The sequence below is a fragment of the Cygnus olor genome (genome assembly GCF_009769625.2).
Source record: "Cygnus olor isolate bCygOlo1 chromosome W unlocalized genomic scaffold, bCygOlo1.pri.v2 SUPER_W4, whole genome shotgun sequence".
Taxonomy (NCBI): domain Eukaryota; kingdom Metazoa; phylum Chordata; class Aves; order Anseriformes; family Anatidae; genus Cygnus; species Cygnus olor.
In genome coordinates this window covers 124,428-130,400 of record NW_024429075.1, presented here as the reverse complement: position 1 = coordinate 130,400, position 5,973 = coordinate 124,428, and the positions used below count along the sequence as shown (strand labels likewise).

Here is a 5,973-nt window from a genome sequence, read left to right as displayed (position 1 = left end):
GCCGGGAGTCTCTGCTCCACCAGGACGCATACCCGTTACATAAGACGGCTGATTTTTATGCTCCTAGGCTAATACACATTCATTACTACTTCTAGAAGAGGCAAGGTTATTATAATTGGTTTCCCGAATCCGAAGTCCTCCCAGGGGCACCTGCGTATCAGTCTCTGCTGGTCTCTCAGGGGTTGCTCGGGCTGAAAGCTCATGGTCTTCCTCCTTATTTGGTAGTCTCTTGGCCGGATGTCAGAAGCTACTGCACGTCCCGTGCAGAGTCAGCAGTTTTTCTCTAAAAAATCCCTTTGTTCTCTTATCGCCTAAACCCGGGCCTCAATGTTAACCCTTCAAATCCCTTAGTGACACGAATTGCTGGACCATTCCTTACAATCCCTCACCTTCTTTTTAATATCATCAATTCGTGTCTCTTCTTCAACCTTTGTTAGTAACAACTGGATTTCATCAGTCAGTTCTCAGGGAGTCCATTTCTTAAGCATCATTATTGACACATCACCTTTTTTCTCTACCAAAGTCATCACAAATTGGGTGCTATTTATTACTCGCCGTACCAACAATGTAAAGCAAGGTATCATACAAGGTATAAACAATAATGTCATTACACCACATAGAAATAAAAATAGCATCCTTTTAACCCATGGTCCACCGGGCAACCATGAAAAGAAATCCCAATCCATACCCTTCCAAGTTTGTACTGGGACGTGGGCTAACTTCCTAATTTCCTTTGTTATCTGTTTAACCACTTTTCCATTATCATCAATCTGTAAACAACAATTAGAATCGTTCAGTTTTCCACACACTCCCCCTTCTTCTGCTAGTAAATAGTCTAAGACCATTCTATGTTGAAAGATAGCATTCCTCATCTGAGTGGATTGATCAGCCAGAAGATCCAAGGCCGTCGCTGTTTAATTGGTTACAACTTTGAGGATAGCTTGCACCCTAATTATTCGTTTCAAATTATAAATAGGTTCTCGGGCTCCTGATACCAACTCATTTGGGTTCCAGGTAGCTGGCCCATAATGCTGTATGATTCTTTCAGGAGGCCATTCATCCTTTCCCCATTTTTGGGCACTACCCCTGGCTAAGGAAGTATCAATAGATCGTTTCATTCTGTTCAGGTCATCATATAATCTTATTCCTAAATGATTTCCTTGTGTTTGTGACAATAAAAAGAACAAGGGTCTTATGTACCCCACATAGCATATTCCCAACCAGTTTCCGGGTAGCCTCTTGTAAGCATGTTTGCCACACACCCAATAATGTCCCTTTAGGGCCCACGTCCCGTTTGGAAAAGGACCATCCCATCCCTCTTTACCCTTTGGGGCGTGATAATACAGAGTGTCCTTGTTACCGAGTGGTCCTGTTACAATGTCTGCCCCATTTGTACGCGTATATGCGCACTTCCAAGCTCCCGCATCGGGTTTCCACTTACAGTCACAATTCAGTTCTCCTTGGCGGCCTGTCATATTATAAGCTGACCAGAAATGTTTAAAGAACACTCGCCTCCCATTCTCATCCTGCCATTTCCAACGATAGACCCGCACCACATGCTGTTCCTTAGTGGTGTTATCACGCTGACAGCTCAAGATTTGACCATCGAATTATCCCCCTGCTTGTGCTCTTGCCACAGTTTCACATCCGGATCCAAAAAATTCCCTATATGAGCATTTCAGCCAAGTCCCATTTCTCAGCTGAACATGTGTGGCGTTCCATTTCCCACTACGTGCCTGTACAGTTTATAGGACTACATCCAGGATTGGTACAATCATATCTGGGGGACAGAGTCCAATTGTAAATGCTTTTTCCCACCGCCACTGTTCCTGTTCTGTTCAAGCAGTATACACCCCGAGCTGACGAGTGCAACTGCCATGGGCCTCCTTCCTCTTTCCAAAATTGCATCCCATTATGAACTTCGCTCAAATTACTGACCCACCACTTGGGTTCGACCGGGCCTGCTACCCAGGGCCAACTTTCAGTTCCCCCCCGGTCCTCCACAAATCCAGCAGTTACTAAGGTTAAAGACCTTGGCCACTTCCTCCCCCAAAGTAAAAAAGTTATTCCTCCATTCCTGCCCATGGCCCAATTGCCCTTGTAAAAACAATACCAGGAAGTATAGCATTTCTTATCCTTTTGCGCCGTCCAATCTTGAGAGTGTGGGAGACGCCTTCAATCATGGGGTTGGGCCCGCTTTCAGAGCTTGTGTTACCATTCAGCCCTTCGGGGTGATCCAGCTCCTGGAAAAACTAATCACAATTTTATTATGGGTTTAAAAGGTTCTCATGTTATTTTTCTCAGGACAACCGGATCTTAGCACGGGAGAAGTCCGGTCGAGGCCCTCTCACTCGGCGGTCAATACCCATAGGAGTTGCCTCCCTCGGTAGACCATACACACCGCAGTGGAGGGTCCTACCCCGGTCTTGCCTTCTCCCTTTCCTCCCTTCAGCCTTGTCCTCTTTATCCAGTGCCCTTCATTCATGCAGAACCTCATTGCTAGGATATTAGTTCCTCTTTAGTCTCAGTTTCAGTTCCCCAGGACTGGACTCAACCCTCCAGGCTTCGGTAGTTATTGGTCCTTTTATTCTGGATGCGTGTGTCCAACCCCTTTCTGCTGTTCTCACAGCTGTTTCAGTAGTAAGTAAAACAAGGTACGGTCCCTCCCATTGGGGGTTCAATGATTCTTCTCTCCAGGTTTTTATTAAGACCTTGTCTCCTGGTTGTATCTTATGAATAGCAAATCCTAAAGGTGGTGTTTGAGTCGTCATCCCAATTTCTCTTAGCTCCTGTAATCTCCTTCCAATGGTAATTATATATTTCTGGATACTATGATCCTCAACTACATTGTTCCCTAGAGGCATCCCTTGAGAATAAGGCATACCATATAACATTTCATATGGTGATAATCCAGTCTCACTGTGTGGTTTAGTTCTTATGTTTAAAAGTGCCAATGGTAAGCATTTCATCCAGGGCAGCTGTGTCTCGATCAATAACTTAGCCAATTGTTGTTTTATTGTTTGACTCATCCTTTCTACTTTCCCTGAGCTTTGTGGGTGCCACGGAGTGTGGTATTCCCACTGAATACCTTTCAAGGGGTACATCCTTCAAATCTTTGCGGCTGGCGTATGTTCGATTATTTCCACACAATTGTGTTCCAACGGTCCTTCTTCTGGAACAGTTCCTAGAAATACTGCTGGATTTAACAGGTTAGTCGTTTTCAAGGTTACGTCATCTTGTTCAGTTAGTATTGCCTGATATTTCATCATCCGGCTGGGTGATAACCAGTGCCCCCCCCCTTTTGTTCTAAAAGGGTTGTTACCATATGTGGTCCAAAAACTTCAATATGTTTTCCCATTCGAAGGCAAATAATTTTCTACTATCTTTATCAAGAGGTATGCAGAAGAAGGCATCTGTGAGAAACACTCCGTAGTCAATAACTTAGGCTCAGGCAAGGATCTCAGTGAAGTAGTAATTTATTCGCGATTGCAATGGCGGGCGCCCCACAAGCAGGAGAGCGCACCTACTAGTTCCAAAACACAGTTTATATACTTTTTGATGACAGGACCCTCCCCTGTTTCCCCACTGGAGTGGGTAATCCAGGTTCACAATCTATCTGATGCTTCACAGACAATGCCTGGCCTTCAGTTGCCGGCCTGTTTTTGAGGTGGTAATGTTTTCTCCCCTTATCTGGCTTGACTTAACATAGTGATTTTTACCTGGTTGCTCTAAGGAGTCTGGTTGTCTGCATTTACGAGGTCACCTGCTGAGCTTTCTTATCACTGTAAGCATATCTCAATACCACATTCCTTCCTTCTAAACAATGTAACACTGCAAAAACAACATTTCTATTCCCACACATCCTTTAAATCTATCACGGTAAACCATTTATATTTCTCTCTCACAGATGTTAACAATGTGTAAGGATTAGCTACTACCAGGTGAATGTCCTTTGTTATTTCATTTATTGCTCTAAGATCTTGTACTAATCTATACTTGCCATTTGGCTTCTTTACTGGAAAAATTGGAGTATTGTATTCCGATTTACATTCTTCCAGAATCTGATATTTGAGAAATTTGTCAATAATTTTCACTATCCCCTGCCTAGCTTCTATCTTAAGTGGATATTGTTTGATTCGAACAGGTTTGGCTCCTTCCTTTAATTCCACCTTTACCGGTTGTGCCAGTTTCGACTTCCCTGGTACATCTGTTTCCCATACTGCTGGTATAACTGCATTTTCTACTTCTCTTGGAATATTAACAAAGGGTTTATCTTTGATCATTAGGATTTGTCCTACTTTGGACTCAGGTACCTTCATTATTAATTCTCCATCCTCAAAGGTTATTGTTGCATCTAAGTTGGCTAATAGATCCCGTCCCAAGAGTGGAATCGGGCATTCTGGTACATACAAAAATTCATGGGTTAGTTCCTTACCCCCAAAACGCAAATCAAGGGGTTGTAAGAATGGCCGTTCCTCCTCCTTCCCTGTGGCTCCAATTATTGTAGTTGTCTTAGATCCTAATCGTCCTTTTAAACTATTTAACACTGAATATGTTGCTCCTATTACATTTACAGACTAATTAACAGAGAGAAAGAAGCTCCCGTAACCAACAAAAAATTCAAGCCTCTGTCTTCGTTTCCTAGCTTTATTTCAACTAGTGGACCTGCTAGGGTAGATGCCCCAGGTCCCCGTCATTCCTGACTGTTGTAAGTTTGTCCTGCAGCCTAAGACAATTTCTTTCTGATATCAGGGGCCGATTGCCCTAGAAAGAGGCTAGCCAATTGCCTCTGTTTTTTTTTTGTTTTTTTTTTTTTTAAGCCAGGTCCATTTTTATTTTCTCATTGCATTTCAAAGTTGGTCCAAAAATTCAAAAATTCCATAGGGGTTTCTTTTGGACCTTGTTGGAACAGATTCTCAATTCCCAGTTTAACCAGATTTTGGTATTTACATAATTTCCGGGCTGATTAGGGTCTCAGTGGGGGCCGTCGGTCAGGGGAATGCAATCGTTGACAGTTCCCTGAGCGGTCCCATTGGCAATCTGAGCTCACACACGAACTCAGGTTGCTTTAAGAGTTAGCTGCTTTTCTGTTTCCACGACAACTCTCTCGGACCCATCACGGTCCCTCTGCCCCAGAGGGCTCACACCCGCGATTTTGAGATCTCAGCCTCGGGTTGAGGCGGAACTATTAACATTCCTACATGCTCTTTCCCTGCTCATTCAACTTCAAACAGCTCTGTTAAATACTACATGCCACACAACCTTTAACGCCTTCAACAACCCTTTTAACACTTCCTTTATCTTTCTCCAGCCTGTACTTTTCTAATGCCAACACCAAAGGCTCAGTCAGGGGCCAACTTAATCCCATACCTTTTCCCTCCACGATGCTGAAACAACATATCAGTATACAACATTTCATCCTATTTTCCTTCTCTCCTCAAAAACAACATTAATTGCAAGACACTGTTATAGTCGATTGATCCATAAAGTGGCCATTTAGTTTATATAGTGGCCACCGTTGACTGCAATACTTAGTGGAAGTCCTCTTGCTTTCTGTGCCCCCATTTCTAACAGTATTCTTCCAATGTTCCAATATGCACCCAAGGAGGCTTTTTTTTTAGGACGTCTTTGTTTTGGATTTTACCCATTTCCTTGATTTCCCATTCCCTTTTATTTATTTATATTAGTTACTGTCCCTTGTTTCAATTTCCATGCAAACCTTTTTGTTGCAGGTTTTTACTATCTTTCCCTAATCTTCTTCCCAAACGTCCCAATTCTCTGGGATTAAACTCTTCTTTCCACATACAGACTTTACTATTTCAGATTATTAATGAGCCCCGTTCCAATCATAAATCCGCAGGATTTCGGGGAAACACCTGAAGCACTCAGCCTTCCATCTTCTGGACAAACAATAACACCTTTTTCACAAAATTTACATTTCAACAGGACCGAATTTCAAGCCGAATGCTAATT

The 5,973-nt window shown here is 43.0% G+C and overlaps 1 long non-coding RNA gene across 1 annotated transcript; it reads right to left on the bottom strand.

The window, feature by feature from the left end:
* Positions 1–405: 405 nt before the first annotated feature.
* LOC121062958 lies at positions 406–3,407 on the bottom strand. Its single transcript, XR_005815758.1, has 2 exons — positions 3,089–3,407; positions 406–2,252 (listed from the first exon to the last, which is right to left on the bottom strand). It is a non-coding gene; the product is annotated as an uncharacterized LOC121062958 (long non-coding RNA).
* Positions 3,408–5,973: the final 2,566 nt, after the last annotated feature.